Source organism: Anabrus simplex, chromosome 1 (assembly GCF_040414725.1).
Source record: "Anabrus simplex isolate iqAnaSimp1 chromosome 1, ASM4041472v1, whole genome shotgun sequence".
NCBI classification, from domain to species: domain Eukaryota; kingdom Metazoa; phylum Arthropoda; class Insecta; order Orthoptera; family Tettigoniidae; genus Anabrus; species Anabrus simplex.
The window spans coordinates 183532124-183550582 of NC_090265.1; the positions used below are offsets into that span (position 1 = coordinate 183532124).

The 18459-nt window shown below is 39.6% G+C and overlaps 2 non-coding genes across 2 annotated transcripts; both read left to right on the forward strand.

The window, feature by feature from the left end:
- Positions 1 to 17052: 17052 nt before the first annotated feature.
- On the forward strand, positions 17053 to 17124 carry TRNAH-GUG (transfer RNA histidin (anticodon GUG)). Its single transcript has one exon. It is a non-coding gene; the product is annotated as a tRNA-His (tRNA).
- Positions 17125 to 18123: 999 nt separating this feature from the next.
- TRNAH-GUG (transfer RNA histidin (anticodon GUG)) lies at positions 18124 to 18195 on the forward strand. Its single transcript has one exon. It is a non-coding gene; the product is annotated as a tRNA-His (tRNA).
- Positions 18196 to 18459: the final 264 nt, after the last annotated feature.

Sequence of the window (18459 nt, forward strand, 5' to 3'; positions counted from 1 at the left end):
AACCTGAGTTGGTTAAGTTGATCACCCGACAGTTACCACCAGATGTGCAGAGGATCATGATAGCCTCAAATACGCAATCTGCAATTCAGGCTGAGGCGTTGTTAAGACAATTAGACATGACGTCCAAGGAACCAGTTCGTCAGGGACGAAATTCGGAACCTCAGATCCATCAGGTAACAACGAATAAGGAGGAAGAATCGAAATCAGTCAACCAAGGGAGAACGTGGAAACGTAACCCTGGAGGGCAAGATTCACCTCGTGATCGATCGCCCGTACGCAGAAATAGACCCATTAGAAACTGGGAATATTCCAGACGTAACGAGAGGAAGCGTCCATACTCAGATTACCGAAGGAGCTGGAACCGAAACCAGGACTTCCGCCACTCAAGAGGAAGGAGAGACTGGCGAGAAGAAGAAAAGGAGAAATATCTAAAAGACCTTCAAAACTCGACGCAGGAAAACGAAAGATGGCGAAGAGCAATCCAAACCCAGGATACCAACCCTGATATCGTGGGAGCGGAAAGCCTTCAATACCAAGAGGCCAAGGCTCGGGGAAGCCAACATAACAACTCGAGTCAGGAGCACAGCCAAGGTGCCATTAAGAAAAGACCTCATCTCCAATGAGAAGAGAGAGAACGAATCCTGAAGGCAAAATCACTAAACTTCAAGAAGGAAGCGCGATACAGGTCGACGCATAGACTCTACCGAACATCTACACCACTAGCTGACACCGTGTAACCATCTGTTAAAAGGGAAAAATAAGTTACCGAAGATGGAAATAAAACTTGAGAAACACCCTGTATGGAGAGACTAGGCTACTGGATGCCAGGAGCGGAACGAAGAACTCCGAGTCTCACACCTATCGCGAGCTCAACTAAGTTATTACCAGGTGATTCAACAACCAATTTTCCGGAACAATAGTAATGGACACTGTTATGTAATAATTTCATCTACAAATGAAATTATATTCCAACCAAGGGAGAGATGTCCCCGTGAAAATTGGCGACTTTACGAATATTTTAACAAGTGGAAAGCAAAGATTTTATTGTCTGCTTGAAGCTACAACACACCACTTGGGAACTTGTGGCGAGCCGTGAACGAGTTTTTTTTTGTCGTTCAGAGGGGTGCGATACGTCACCGGCAGGACTGTGTCAAGGTTATAGCTAACCACGTGACTACCTTCGCACGCGCGACTCAGCCTGTTTCTGGAATAGTCTGCGCAAATTAAAGGTGATCATCAGCCAATTACCGTACTCGCTGAAGAACACGCCTTCCTGGGCTAATTATAAAAGGCCTTGCTTCGAGTGGATCGCTCTCTTAATGCTTTATGCTCTGCTCTTTACGCTCTTCTTAATGCTTGTTCATCACCGGATCACGTGGAAGGAGAAATTTCAAGACAAGTCGACGCCCGTTCTACCAGAATTTAGTCTGATAATTAGTGAATTCTGTGGAATAAAAACACCTAGGAGCCAAGTTAAGTGTGACAGTGTAGACGAGCTGTTTATGTTCTGCGTGTGCTTGTTCAAAATACTTAATTTGTCATCTCAGTTACAGCTTGTGACCAGCAATCAACGAAGACGTCTTGGAATTGAAGATCTCAAGATGAAGAATTCCGCAACTACCATCATCATTTCATCGAGGGACATCCATCACAGAGCCTCCATGGAGCTGTAAAAATGTAAGGCGTCTCTGGTAATTGGAAGAAGACTGGCCGGAGTATGCTGAAATAACTGACTGTCGACGGGAATCGAACTCTACAAAAACTTGAGTACCTTTTTAATTTAATTTATCTGTTCTATCTTCTGTACAACTAGAGGTCTTTCTTCTTAAGTCGTAGATCTATCAGTTTGCTGTAGTTAGAAATATTTCATTTTCCTACTTCTTAAGGTGTCATGGTAGACTAGGTACGTGTGAATGAGATTTTGGAATCTATTAGAGTAGACATGTAGGTTGTCTTTGACTGACTTCCCATGCTTAAGGAGCTTAAGTTTAATAATCACTGACCACACGATAAATATACTTTATTTGTAATATTGAAAGTTACCGGACGGAAAATTCGCGTGTACATTTTGAGTGAATAGGGTCGAACCTAGTGTCTTTAAAATCACTTGTTGTTTTTTTTATGATGAAGTCATCTAATTTTACGACATTCCAGGAGAATCAGTAGATGTAATAATCACTTAAATAATAATAATGTTGATTAAAGATCGGGTAAAACAGAAGTAAACGCTCGTGAGCCATAAAACTATTGTAGAGTTCCTAAATGTGAGATGGAATGTGCTCTGTTCATGAAGGGTCTGGAATATGGCCTATCCTGAGGGATATTCGTTGCATAATTAAGTAAATGATGAATTAGTGGTGATATTGATTTATTCTTGTGTATTTGGAGCGCAAGATAGATTATAATTAGTGGAGCACGTGTTTGTGAGTGTATTTCACAGGTAGGAAGTAAAAATAATGCGAGTAAGGCTCACGCTTGCGGTAAATTCAACCTGTAGCCCACATGATGGTAGTGCTTATGGATTTTACTAGAATCTTCCATTATAATCTCATGAATTAGATGAACTTGTGCTGATATATGAAATGTATTTCTACCAAGTGATACTCATGACTTCGATCACTAGCCACCATTAATGTAAGAGAATTTCTGTACACGAATTATTTTTGCGAGACATTACGCGTCCCGTCCATCGATAAAAATCATAACTAAAATTGCCAAGTCAGGATTCGTTGTAAATAGTGTACATAAAACGTGTTTCCCTAGTGTGAATGTGTGTGTAAATGTGTATATTTCTCTTGTGCCATGTTTATTTAATTTAACTTTGATCTGGTCGCGCACTCGCCGTGACGCGGATCACATTCATCGTTGTGTGTTGCCTTAAGAAATAATTTCATGCCCTTAAGGGAAAGTTTAATTAAATTAAGTCAAGGAAGACTAGGAAGGAATTTAATTTTTTATTTGCGAGATTTAAAAGGAAAGATCATCTCGTTACTTTGTAAAGGCACTCGATTTGTAACAAAATTTGTTTAACTAGCTCACACGTTGGTAATGTAAATTTCTAAAAATCTGAAATACTTTAAGATTAATTTGAATAGAAATGACATGCAAAGATTAAAGGTAGAAATTTTGTCAGCCGCATGATTGCTTTGCAACATTGTAAAAATAAGTCATTAATAATTAATCAAAAATCATTACTCTGAAATACTAATGATGAACATTAGATAAATGATGCGGTGGAGAATTAGTAAGAGCACGATCGTGTTACAATGAAACAGGTTAATTGAATGATAATAATAATAATAATCGAGATAATAATTAATTAATTTTGAGAATTTTGGAAACAGTTTTTCTTTGCTACTGAAGTTCATGTTAGCGTCATTAACCATTATTAAATATTGTAAATGACTAATTCAGCTGTGTACGTTGTAAAGACCACGTGTTGAGGCAACTTTAAATTGGTGAAACTTTGAACACATGTTTATTTAGTTCTTTCAGTCAAATGTTTGGTTTAAAAAGGCAAGTGGCCTAATTACTTCTTTGGTTTCATTTACAGCACAGTAGAGCTGGAGATATGAACACAAGTCACTCTAAATCGAGGAAGAAGCCCGATATTATGAAAGCTCTGTTATGTAAAAAGGAAATATTAGCAAGAATATTTTGTTGTTTAATTGCTTATGTGAATAAATGTCAGAGTGTTGTTTTAATATTTCTTTTTATCCTGCTTGGTCATCAATCCTTACAACCCTTAAATGCCTCTAGAAAGTGATAGCCAACGATCGAACGGTCCACCTTGGGACTCATCGCTCGATGGCTGGGCTTAGCTCGGGAAAAATGGGGGCAATACCATTGCCTGCTGTCCATCTCACAACATTTTCGTGGTCACGTTGCAGTTGCTCACAATCTTGTAACGTATTTATCACTCTATAGAGAATAAGATCATCCGGAAAAAGCCTTACCTCCGATTCCACTCCTTTATCATATCATTTATATATATAAGAAAACATAAAGGTCCAATAATACTGCCTTGAGGAATTCCCCTCTTAATTATTACAGGGTCAGATAAAGCTTTGCCTACTCTAATTCTCTGAGATCTATTTTCTAGAAATATAGCAACACATTCAGTCACTCTTTTGTCTAGTCCAATTGCACTCATTTTTGCCAGTAGTCTCCCATGATCCACCCTATCAAATGCTTTAGACAGGTCAATCGCGATACAGTCCATTTGACCTCCAGAATCCAAGATATCTGCTATATCTTGCTGGAATCCTACAAGTTGAGCTTCAGTGGAATAACCCTTCCTAAAACCGAATTGCCTTCTATCGAACCAGTTATTAATTTCACAAACATGTCTAATATAATCAGAAAGAATGCCTTCCCAAAGCTTACATACAATGCATGTCAAACTTACTGGCCTGTAATTTTCAGCTTTATGTCTATCACCCTTTCCTTTATACACAAGGGCTACTATAGCAACTCTCCATTCATCTGGTATAGCTCCTCCGACCAAACAATAATCAAATAAGTACTTCAGATATGGTACTATATCCCAACCCATTGCATTTAGTATATCCCCAGAAATCTGATCAATTCCAGCCGCTTTTCTAGTTTTCAACTTTTGTATCTTATTGTAAATGTCATTGTTATCATACGTAAATTTTATTACTTCTTTGGCCTTAGTCTCCTCCTCTATCTCGACATTATCCTTGTAACCAACAATCTTTACATACTGCTGACTGAATACTTCTGCCTTTTGAAGATAATCACATACACACTCCCCTTGTTCATTAATTATTCCTGGAATGTCCTTCTTGGAACCTGTTTCTGCCTTAAAATACCTATACATACCCTTCCATTTTTCACTAAAATTCGTATGACTGCCAATTATGCTTGCCATCATGTTATCCTTAGCTGCCTTCTTTGTGTGACTTTCCTAACTCTCTGACTAAATTTACAAATATTATATAAAACTGTATTTAACTTGAAAATCTGAATATCTGCATTTAAAATAGAAATTATGAAAATTAACATTCATTAAATAAAATACACACTCGTTGGACCTTGTACTCACACTTGCTTGTTACCTGCTTACTTACACATACGTTATTTGAAGGGCGCCAGCTGCCACTCAGTGCAGCAATAATAGAAAGAGACTCTTGACTATCTCTAGGGTTTGGGGTAATAAGCTTACTTTTGACAACATACCATATAAGTTCTGGGAAAAGGAGATTGGCATTCGGTTTCCTCATTAATTTTGAGGTTAAGATATTTTACTGTCAATGAAATAAAACTATGAATTCGTTTGATAGAACAATATATATTCTTTAAATAATATATCAAAAAATAGTGAGTCTTGTTGCGATAAAACAGATGAGAATATGAAATTATGACATTGCAACTGAAAGAAACTAGGCATGAATTTGAATTCTTCTTGACCGGACATTTAACAATTTATACGAAATATTTCCCTCACTGATTCACTTGACTGTACCTTCAACACTTTGAGTGTAATTACGACGTATTCCTTTGATCTGGTGTTTACTGTAGATGTGTCACGCCTAACTTGGTGAAACATCCTTGTGACTGCTTCTTCTCCATATCATCTGACTTCTTTGTAAGTCAATATGGTATTACCTCTTGGCAGGTCCAGGGTTGCCCTTTCTGACTCCATGGTAAGCCCTTGCGTCCGTGTCTTCCACTACGTGAGCGACCAGCCTTTGTCCTCACTCTCTCAATGACCAATGATTAATGGCTCACTGAGTCTTCTCCATCTCTCGTTCACACTCGTTGACTGACCGACTGAGGCCTCTTCATCTAGTAGACTTGTTCACTGTACTGCTTCCGTTTAAGTAATGACTGACGCTACAATATGGAGCTACCTTATATAGACGTTGGTTGACACATCTACGTAATCTCCAGAAATAACAATGACATACTCCCACCTACGCGACAGATATTACATACAGTGGTGAAATAGCCCGGGGCGGCTGACTCTCTGAGCGCATTGCTAAATAAATACGATGCCGTAGCCATGAAGTGGCGATGACTTGGCAGAATCGCCAGTGGTATAGCAATATAACAACGTCACTGCCACATCTGATACATCGAAACTCTTACTGTACAGGTATTTAATGTTAATCTACATATACTTATATATGCATACACTTAAGTACAATCTTGCAAGCAACAGGCATTGCAAAATCGAATGAAATAAGACTGATAATTACAATAATAGTAACAATATCACAGATAACATAATAATAATACTGACATAATAATAATAATAATAATAATAATAATAATAATAATAATAATAATAATAAAATACAGATCAAATCATACAATAATAAAAATACAGATATCATCTTGTAACGGGATTTGAACCGTTACAATTCGCCTCCCTCATAAATAAATCGAAGAACAAATAATCGATTGATTTATGAACAACATAATATAAATATAACACTGACACATATAAACACTTTAAATGAGTATACAACAATAATTTTCTTTTTCAGCATCCATACATTTTATAATACATCACATATGAGAGTTTTCTCGCACATTGTCATCGCAGGTAACTGTCCAGTGTCCCATTCTCATACAATACACAAGAGCATAGCCCTTAATTTAACACACACAAATAATTTTCAATCAATATACAACATTCTTCTCCTTTTTTTAACATATCAAAATATTTTGTGAAAATTCACTTATATGAGAACTTTTCTCGCATATTGTTATCGCAGATAACTGTCCAATGTCCTGTTCTCCGTTTTGTCACACAGAACATGACAATGTAGCACTTATTCTTCCAATACACCAATACGACACTTGGTTCACACGCATATCGCAGATGTTAGTTTTATTTTGCCAGTTTCTCACAAAATTTAATCATCTTACTCTTATTTCAACAAATCTCACGTGAAATACTTCTTTAAGTTCTTAATGTTGTAAGTACCGACAATCTTCCCTTCCTGATCTTTTAAGGAATATGCACACTTCTCGATACGGCTCACAATAGTGAAATACCCCTGATACAGAAAAAGAATTTAGACATATTTCCCGCCTCTGCAGATGATGAAAATGGAACTCTTGAGTAGCACCTTGTCACCCAAACTGAACCAATTTTGCCCTCATTGACTTATATATCTCAATAGATCACATCCTCCTTGGCAACAATAATTAAAGTATCAATACCATGGCTACAAGATGGTTCAATTATTCCGTAATCCAGCATAATGCTTATTTGTTCTTAGACTTCACTAGCACATTTAAGTTGAATGGGGTACTTACCTCCCACAAATGATGAATGGTCATGTACTACAAATTTATGTTCATATACGTGTTCTTCCTCACTTACCACTAAATACCTCTCGATGCTTACCTAACATCGAACACAATTACTCCTCCTTTAATTCACTCAAATTACCTCACGTCACTACCTCATACCGACTATCCCTCGGATACTGGTCGTACAGGCACGTAACACACCCAACACATTTCCTCTCACTAGGAACACCTTCATCTTACCTCTCATATATTTCAAAGAACACACGTTACCAAACACTTACCTTAGACCATCATAATTAATACGTACTTCTTTGCTAATTTCCTCCCAGAACAAACACACACTACCTAAATTAAAGTCTACTCTACTTCCATAATTTGCAACCAAGTCAGCTCCTAAAACAACTGAATACGCACGTTTTGGTACAACGCATAGATGAAACTTACATTCATCTTCTATCGTGATTACTACCGCTATCATCTTATTTACTCACTGTGACTTACCCAACGGCTGTTATAAAATAGTACCTTCTTCACATCACAATTTCCATCATTGGAGTTACTATCTCACTACTTACATCATATTTTCAGTATTATAAGTACTTACATCACTTACCAGAACACTTCTTACGTCTAACTTACTGCTACCATTAATTACTGCATGATCTACGACTACGGCACTACTTAAATATCTCACTTAACATTACTTAGGTCACACTCACACTATACTTAAATCTACTTTCACTACATAACTACTTATAATAAATACCAGTTCATCTTCTACCTTCGGCCTGTCCACTTAACTTACCCGATTCCCTGTGAATCTGAAATACTCTGGCTCGATAACGACACCTGGATAACATTCATATTAAGACTATCATAATCTCTCTGATAACTCAAAACCGTACGCCTCCCATCTTCCGATTTTGTCTGGTTACTCTTCTGACCTTCTCTCTCATAACTCAAATACATACGCCTCCCATCTTCCGATTCTCTCTGATTACTCTTCTGACCTTCTCTCACATAACTCAAATACATACGCCTCCCATCTTCCGATTCTCTCTGATTACTCTTCTGATCCTCTCTCTCACAACTCAAATCCATACGCCTCCCATCTTCCGATTCTCTCTCGTTACTCTTCTGACCACTATCACCATCAACACAACTATTAATCCTCTGCGGATCATGATCACCCCCTCTCCTCTGATACACGGCTAACATTTTCCCCCTTCTCTCTACAATATTACTTTCCCTAGACATCATGCGCTCTCTCTCTCGCGCGCGCCCTTGCACACATTCTTTCCAAAGCCTATCAATGAATTTGCCTTTAATATCTCCTAAATTAGACATATTATCCCAGTACACTCGAAACCATATTCTACTTTCACCGATAAAAACATTCGACAAGATTTCCAGTACGTATTCCCATTCAGTATTATTATTCCTCAACATACTAGCAAATCTTTTCTCAACTACTTTTACAAAGTCTATAGAACTGAACTGTTCTCCAGAAAATCCGGTTAAATCACGATCCCTACTGAACAAACCACTCGCTACTATCACCTCACGCGCCGACTCACCTGTACCTTTATGCCGTATCACTCCCTGGCAGTTCAAAACTTCTTTTTCTTCTTCTTCCGCTGCTCTCTAAGAATTCTCTTCCACTATTCTCACTTCTTCCTTCAATTCTTCCTCTCTTTCTCTTACCTGCTGTGATAGAGTTTCCTGTTCGTTCCGTAGTTCAGTGACCTCCACAAGTTTGCTTTCAACTTGCTCATTTCTACTAACCTGTTCCCCAATCTCTTCCCCAACTGCATTGCAAATCTTGTCCAATCTCTTCTCGACTACCTCATGAATTTTTTCCCGATTACTAGAAATCTTATTACTTAACTCTTTGATATTCTCTGTACAAGTTCCTTTGAAATGCTCAATTTGCGTATGAAGATCGCTCCGACTCGACTCCATTTCTTCCCTAAGGTCAACAGACTTTTCATTTGATTTACTTTCTAACTTAGATGTTTGATTATTTATCTCTAATATCTTAGTATCTATATTACTAATGATCACATTACAATTTTGGTTATTGTTGCTAATTAATTGATCCATTTTGCTACTCACAGAGTTAATATGTTTATTAAAATTTTCATTACTAGTACTAATTAATTCTTTCATCTCTTTATTATTTTCACTGCTCGTATCAATCTTTTCCTCCATACGTTTCTGACCATTTTCACTACTACTAAAAAATTATTTCATCTCTTTTTTATTATCATTACTGATCTCGGTAAATTTGGCCATCAGCAAATTTAGAATATCTTGATTCATTCCCCCCGCGATTTCCTTTTGGGTTTCAGTGTACTTCTCAATTTCTGCACTTTCCTGAATTGCCTCAGAACCTTCCATCGTGCTCACCTGCTCCCTATTTTCAATCTCACCTTGGATGTCCGCAGAAGCAATGACCTCGTCATCACATGACTTGTTATTGTCTTCCTTGTCCATCTTTGGTTCACTAGTGATAGTACGCGATCTCAAATTAATTTCCCTCTTCAAATCCCTTGACATATCCCCAAAATACAAATATATATTCCAAAATCACACTCCTGACATTTACCGGTAATAATTCCGTTGGCTTTAATTGTGCATACTCCTCCCAAAATGAACCTATGATATGCTGTCATTCAGAACAAATTCTGAATTTATTCGAGCGCCACGTTGCGGAGCCAAATTGTAACTTTCCTAACTCTCTGACTAAATTTACAAATATTATATAAAACTGTATTTAACTTGAAAATCTGAATATCTGCATTTAAAATAGAAATTATGAAAATTAACATTCATTAAATAAAATACACACTCGTCGGACCTTGTACTCACACTTACTTGTTACCTGCTTACTTACACATACGTTATTTGAAGGGCGCCAGCTGCCACTCAGTGCAGCAATAGTAGAATGAGACTCTTGACTATCTCTAGGGTGTGGGGTAATAAGCTTACTTTTGACAACATACCATATAAGTTCTGGGAAAAGGAGATTGGCATTCGGTTTCCTCATTAATTTTGAGGTTAAGATATTTTACTGTCAATGAAATAAAACTATGAATTCGTTTGATAGAACAATATATATTCTTTAAATAATATATCAAAAAATAGTGAGTCTTGTTGCGATAAAACAGATGAGAATAGGAAATTATGACATTGCAACTGAAAGAAACTAGGCATGAATTTGAATTCTTCTTGACCGGACATTTAACAATTTATACGAAATATTTCCCTCACTGATTCACTTGACTGTACCTTCAACACTTTGAGTGTAATTACGACGTATTCCTTTGATCTGATGTTTACTGTAGATGTGTCACGCCTAACTTGGTGATACATCCTTGTGACTGCTTCTTCTCCATATCATCTGACTTCTTTGTAAGTCAATATGGTATTACCTCTTGGCAGGTCCAGGGTTGCCCTCTCTGACTCCATGGTAAGCCCTTGCGTCCGTGTCTTCCACTACGTGAGCGACCAGCCTTTGTCCTCACTCTCTCAATGACCAATGATTAATGGCTCACTGAGTCTTCTCCATCTCTCGTTCACACTCGTTGACTGACCGACTGAGGCCTCTTCATCTAGTAGACTTGTTCACTGTACTGCTTCCGTTTAAGTAATGACTGACGCTACAATATGGAGCTACCTTATATAGACGTTGGTTGACACATCTACGTAATCTCCAGAAATAACAATGACATACTCCCACCTACGCGACAGATATTACATACAGTGGTGAAATAGCCCGGGGCAGCTGACTCTCTGAGCGCATTGCTAAATAAATACGATGCCGTAGCCATGAAGTGGCGATGACTTGGCAGAATCGCCAGTGGTATAGCAATATAACAACGTTACTTCCACATCTGATACATCGAAACTCTCACTGTACAGGTATTTAATGTTAATCTACATATATCTTACTTATATATGCATACACTTAAGTACAATCTTGCAAGCAACAGGCATTGCAAAATCGAATGAAATAAGACTGATAATTACAATAATAGTAACAATATCACAGATAATATAATAATAATACTGACATAATAATAATAATAATAATAATAATAATAATAATAATAATAATAATAATAATAATAATAATATACAGATAAAATCATACAATAATAAAAATACAGATATCAACTTGTAACGGGATTTGAAAAGTTACATTTGCTACATTCAATTTTCTAGTAAGTTCTTCAATTTCTCCTTACTTCCACAGCCATTTCTAACTCTATTTCTTTCCAGTCTGCGCCTCCTTCTTAGTCTCTTTATTTCTCTATTATAATATGGTGGGTCTTTACCATTCCTTACCACCCTTAATGGTACAAACCTGTTTTCGCATTCATCAACAATTTCTTTAAACCCATCCCAGAGTCTGTTTACATTTTTATTTACCGTTCTCCACCGATCATAGCTACTTTTTAGAAACTGCCTCATGCCTGCTTTATCAGCCATATGGTACTGCCTAACAGTCCTACTTTTAAGACCTTCCTTTCTATCACATTTATTTTTAACTATCACAAAAACAGCTACATGATCACTAATACCATCTATTACTTCAGTTTTCCTATAGAGCTCATCTGGTTTTATCAGCACCACATCCAGGATATTTTTCCCTCTGGTTGGTTCCATCACTTTCTGTACCAGCTGTCCCTCCCATAATAACTTATTTGCCATTTGTTTGTCATGCTTCCTGTCGTTCGCATTTCCTTCCCAATTGACATCTGGCAAATTCAGATCTGCCGCTACAATCACATTTCTTTCCATGTCGTTCCCCACATAGCTGACTATCCTATCAAATAATTCCGAATCCGCGTCAGTGCTACCCTTTCCCGATCTGTACACTCCAAATATATCAAGTTGCCTATTATCTTTAGAAATGAGCCTTACACCTAGAATTTCATGTGTCTCATCTTTAACTTTTTCGTAGCTTACAAATTCTTCTTTCACCAGAATGAACACTCCCCCTCCCACCCTTCCTATCCTATCTCTACGATACACACTCCAGTGCCGTGAGAAAATTTCTGCATCCATTATATCATTTCTCAGCCATGATTCAACTCCTATTACAATATCTGGTAAATATATATCTATTAAATTACTTAATTCTATTCCTTTCCTTACAATACTTCTACAGTTCAACACTAACAATTTTATGTCATCCCTACTTGATTTCCAGTTCCCTGTTCCCTTATCACCGCTCTCTAGGCCATCCCGTTTCCCTGAATGTACCTCCCTATTACCCTTCCAAACAAATTTCCTAACTTATACGTACCACTGCGGTTTAAATGAAGGTCATCTGAGCGCAGATCCCTATCTCCTACCCACCCATTAGGATCTAGGAATTTCACTCCCAGTTTCCCACATACCCACTCCATAGTCTCATTTATATCCCCAATCACCCTCCAGTCAGTATCCCTTCTACACAGTATTCCACTAATAACAATCTCCGCTTTCTTAAACTTCACCCGTGCTGCATTTACCAGATCCCACACATCTCCAACTATGTTGGTACTTATATCAGTTTGCCTTACATTGTTGGTACCAACGTGAAACACTACCACCTTCTCCTTCCCCTCCTCCCTCTCTTCTACTTTCCTCAACATCTGCCTCAACCTAATTCCTGGATAACACTCTACCCTGGTACCCTTTCCCCCACACACTTTCCCCACGTGTCTAACGATGGAATCCCCCATGACCAGAGCCTCAACCCTACCCACCTCATTTGATCCCCTCCCCTCCTGGTCAGCCCTATCTTTCCTGATAGCTGCAGAAGCTACTTCCTCCTCCCTTTTCTCCTTCCCATGACCCTGTTCCACCTGTCTTTTCCTATCCTCTACTCTACATTTTCCTTTCCTACCTTTTCCCTTCCTCCTACTTCCACACATCTCAGCAACAGTTCCCTGTCCCTCATCTTCCCTCTGTTGTTCTACCTGGAGTGACTCGTACCGATTTCGCACAGACACCTGTCCTGAATTCTGATCCTGAATAGAGCCCTTAGCCTGCAATCACCTTCCCCCCCTTTAGTCCGACTCGTTGGCTGAATGGTCAGCGTACTGGCCTTCGGTTCAGAGGGTCCCGGGTTCGATTCCTGGCCGGGTCGGGGATTTCAACCTTCATTGGTTAATTCCAATGGCCCGGGGGCTGGGTGTTTGTGCTGTCCCCAACATCCCTGCAACTCACACACCACACATAACACTATCCTACACCACAATAACACGCAGTTACCTACACATGGCAGATGCCGCCCACCCTCATCGGAGGGTCTGCCTTACAAGGGCTGCACTCGGCTAGAAATAGCTACACGAAATTATTATTATTATTATTATTATTATTACCTTCCCCTTAGAACATTAGACCACCTGTCTTCTACAACTCCTCCCTTTCCTTCTCCTCCCTCTTGTACACCTACTGTAACCTGTACATTGTTTGAGGGAGTCCTATCTTCCTTCCTGTCTTCTGTGAGAATCCTAATTATCTCCCTCAAACTTTCCAACTCCTCCCTCATACCCCTCAATGCCTCGCCACATCCACAGTAAGTACACTCGCGCTCCTTAGCCATTCTTTACGGGGGGGAAAATGAAATTAAAAATAAAATAACTTATTTGCAAAGAATAAATGAACGGAGGGATATATTGTCTGGGATAGTACACAACAATAAGGTAATTAATATACGACTACACTACAATACTACTTAGTCATGCTCTATTTTTTTTTATCCTACAACCCCTGACAGGATAAAAACTGCTGTTAATTACTGAATATCGAAAGTAATAGCCTACACAAGAACTACACAATTCCAAACTGCAATTAAGCCTATTCTAATTACAACAACAGTATTTTAGTAAGAGTTTCTACGGATACCTCTACTACACCAGTACTACACAAATATTTTACAATAATAAAATAATCACACTAAATTCTAATAGGATATTACTCGTATACTACTGTCGGTAGCAAGCAGTAACACTGTAGTCGGATATGTCCTGGCGAATGTACATGATAAAACCATAAATCTCTGAACCAAGTGTTTGTTTGTTTGTCCAACCCTTGTCCCGTTTCCATACGAGGTCGGGTATGAGGTGAGATGAATCTGTCGTGGCGGGTATTTTATGACCGGATGCCCTTCCTGACGTCAACCTCATCAGAGGAGTTAATGAGATGAAATGAATGAAGTGATATATGATAGTAGAGAGAGGGTGAAACACGGTGCCGGCACATAGCCTACTCCTGTCGAATAGCACCAAGGGGTCTGCTCAAAGCTTAACGTCCCCATCCGACGGATGAATCACCATCGTCATATGCCCTCACCTCATATGAGCACTGCGGAGAGGTTTGGAATTTAGTCCAGGCTTTTGGCACGCAATCTAGTGATTAGAAATTGTATACCACCACCTCCCCTACCCTGCCGGCCAACATTCTGATGGTGAAAATTTTTCCGGCCAACGGGACTCGAACCGGCTAACCTCAGTGTCAGACCGTTTAGACTTTAGCGCCGTAACGATCATGGCCACCAGGCGGGCTAAATCTCTGAACCAAGTGTGCCTACAATTTTATAACCGCCTATTCTTGCTCTAGAGTCTACCTGATCATCTTTAAGATGGCTTTCTTGTAGGGCGATGAGATCATTTTTATGTTATTTAGATAATTTACTCAGGTATTCGCATTTATCTTTGGATATGCCTTCAATGTTCAGTTGTACGACACGGCGGGCACAAGGTCCAGTGCAATTTGAGTTCTGTGTGAATTGGCTTTTAAAGGAGCCGTTGGGATAAGTTTGTAGATCATAGAAACCGGGAGAGATACGAGATCTAGTTCAGTTACCGTTTATGTAGACTTTCTGCCGTCCTGCTCTTGCAGTCCGTTGCCCAGGGTACACCATCTTGGAGGTTGTCTACACGTCGTACCAAAAATTGCCCTTCGTAAGAAGGCTGACAAAATAGGCAGGTTCTGTGACCTAGGCAACCGCGTGAAAAAAGAGCAGAGCGCACATCTTCTTTGTGGTCTCCATGGTAGTGATGGCAGACGAGACAAAATGGGTGCCAGTTAGGGCAAAATGTTTAAAATAGATATAACGAGTTTCCCTCTAAGTAGTGATTTCTGTGTAACGACTGTAGTAGTGAACAAGATGGCAGATACTTAGGGCACAAAACTGATGGTAAATATGACCCTAAAACACTATTAAATGAACGTGGACTCATTAGCTAACACTAGCATAAACTCAGCACCCAAAATAAAATCACAAATACCCTCTGGAAACCACGAACAAAGCGCAGTTGTTCTTTACAGATGGATATAAGACGCACTACCACTACACATCTTACTCACTGGCGCAAAGTTTCTTATCACTATACTTATATCAATAATCTTATATCATGTCCGCCTCTGTGGTGTAGTGGTTAGTGTGATAGCTGCAACCCCCGAAGGACCGGGTTCGTTTCCCGGCTCTGCCACGACTTTTGAAAAGTGGTACCAGGACTGGAACGGGGTCTACTCAACCTCGGAATTTCAACTGAGTAGAGAGGTGTTCGATTCCCTCCTCAACCATCCTCGAAGTGGTTTCCCGTGGTTTCCCACTTCTCCTCCAGGCAAATGCCGGGATGGTACCTAACTTAAGGCCACAGCCGCTTCCTTTACTCTTCCTTGTCTATCCCTCCCAGACTTCCCATCCGCCAACATGACCCCTGTTCAACTTAGCAGGTGAGGCCGCCCGGAGAGGTACTAGTTCTCCTCCTCAGAGGGTAAGCAGATTAAGAAAGAAAGAAAGAAACAAAGAAGAACTTATGTTAATATAAGATTTACTTTTTATTGAAAGGTAAGTTAAATTTACAGTCATTTTTTACATTATTCACATGTATTACAGTATAATAGACTCTAAATGGTATTATAGGCCTTGCTGTGAACACAGAATTGCTGAACACTTAAATAATTCTTCTTCTTAATCGGTTTACACTCCAGGGTTGGTTTTCCCTCGGACTCAGGGAGGGATCCCACCTCTACAGCCTCAAGGACAGTGTCCTGGAGCGTGAGACATTGGGTCGAGGATACAAATGGGGAGGACGGCCAGTACCTCGCTATGATGAACAGTGGCCTTGTGGGGGAATGGGAGGAGCGGAGGGGATAGACAAGGAAGAGAGATGTAAGCGGCCGTGGCCTTAAGTTAGGTACCATCCCGGCATTTGCCTGGAGGAGAAGTAGGAAAGCACGGGAAACCACTTCGAGGATGGTTGAGGAGGGAATCGAACTCCCTCTACTCAGTTGAACTTCCGAGGCTAAGTGGACCACGTTCCAGCCTTCGTACCACTTTTCAAATTTCGTGGCAGAGCCGGTATTCGAACCCGGCCATCCGGGAGTGGCAGCTAATCACACTAACCACTACACCACAGAGGCGCACTGTGACTTGTTTACCACATACAGTATAATTCTAAATTTTGAAGTCTTACATCAGTTAGTCAGACTCTGAATATAATAAATACTGATAGGCATATGTACAAACAGTTTAAACAAAATAAATAGCATCTTAAAATAATGAACAATGAAACAATAATAATATCATTCTCCTTCATCTATCAGCTGACTGAGTACTTGGCTAAAAAATTGCGGTTGAACTGCACTCGACCACTCTGTAAATATTGTAAAGAAGAACACAGCGAAATAGAGCCAGACAGCTGACGTTAATCTTTATAACACAGTCGTGTGTAGTAACGTGTAACACTACAAGTAGCCGTGATCGTCTAGTGGTTAGGACATTGCGTTGTGGCCGCAATAACCCAGGTTCGAATCCTGGTCACGGCAGATAGTCAATTTTTACTCCGGGAACTTTCAAGAAAACACGATGCACACCACTGAAATTGAGAACCCTGGTCAGAAGAGGCGCAGTGGCTTACTGTAAGGCGATAGATGGAGACTGGTAATAAAGATCTATCAAATGATCAGCATAAAATAGGGGCGTATGTGGATGTTGTGTTACTAAATGTACGTAGTCTCAAACAGAAGCACCGAGCTCGATAGCTGCAGTCGCTTAAGTGCAGTCAGTATCCGGTAATCGGGAGATAGAGGGTTCGAACCCCACTGTCGGCAGCCCTGAAGATGGTTTTCCGTGGTTTCCCATTTTCAAACCAGGCAAATGCTGGGGCTGTACCTTATTTTTTTTTTTTTTTTTGCAAGTTGCTTTACGTCGCACCGACACAGATAGGTCTTATGGCGACGATGGGAGAGGGAAGGGCTAGGAGTGGGAAGGAAGCGGCCGTGGCCTTAATTAAGGTTCAGCCCCAGCATTTGCCTGGTGTGAAAATGGGAAACCACGGAAAACCATTTTCAGGGCTGCCGACAGTGGGGTTCGAACCCACGATCTTCCGAATACTAGATACTGGCCGCACTTAAGCGACTGCAGCTATCGAGCTCGGTGTACCTTAATTAAGGCCACGGCCGATTCCTCCCCATTCCTAGGCCTTTACTATCCCACCGTCGTCATAAGACATATCTGTGTCGGTGCGAGAGAAAAAAAAAAAAAAAAAAAAAAAAAAAAAAAAAAAAAAAAAAAAAAAAAAAAAAAAAAAAAAAAAAAAAAAAAAAAAAAAAAAAATATTTTTACAAGCAACAATGGAAATAGATAATACAATCATTACAAGTGCCACAGGTACAGATGGATCGTGCCCGCAAGGATATAGTTTGCCAAGTAGCTACCAGAGGCCACCTGACGTTGAAGACGACGGAGAAATGGAGCGAAACCGCTGACGTTAGCACCAGCCTATATAACACAGTCGTGTAGACCTGCGCAGTACTCTACTCGTAGCCGTGATCGTCTAGTGGTTAGGACATTGCGTTGTGGCCGCAATAACCCAGGTTCGAATCCTGGTCACGGCAGATAGTATATTTTAATTCCAGAAATTAATCCGTTAGACTTTCAGAAAAATAAATGAATGCACAATTACATGGACGAATCATCAGAGTATCTACAATATAAATAATATACAGAATACGAATAGGAGAAGTCTGAGTGCAGTGGAGGTCAAGTGGATGGAACAAGGAAATTAAATATCACGCCAAGATACCTGGTATTCTTCTTCTTCTTTCTTAATCTGTTTACCCCCCAGGGTTGGCTTTTCCCTCTGACTCAGCGAGGGATCC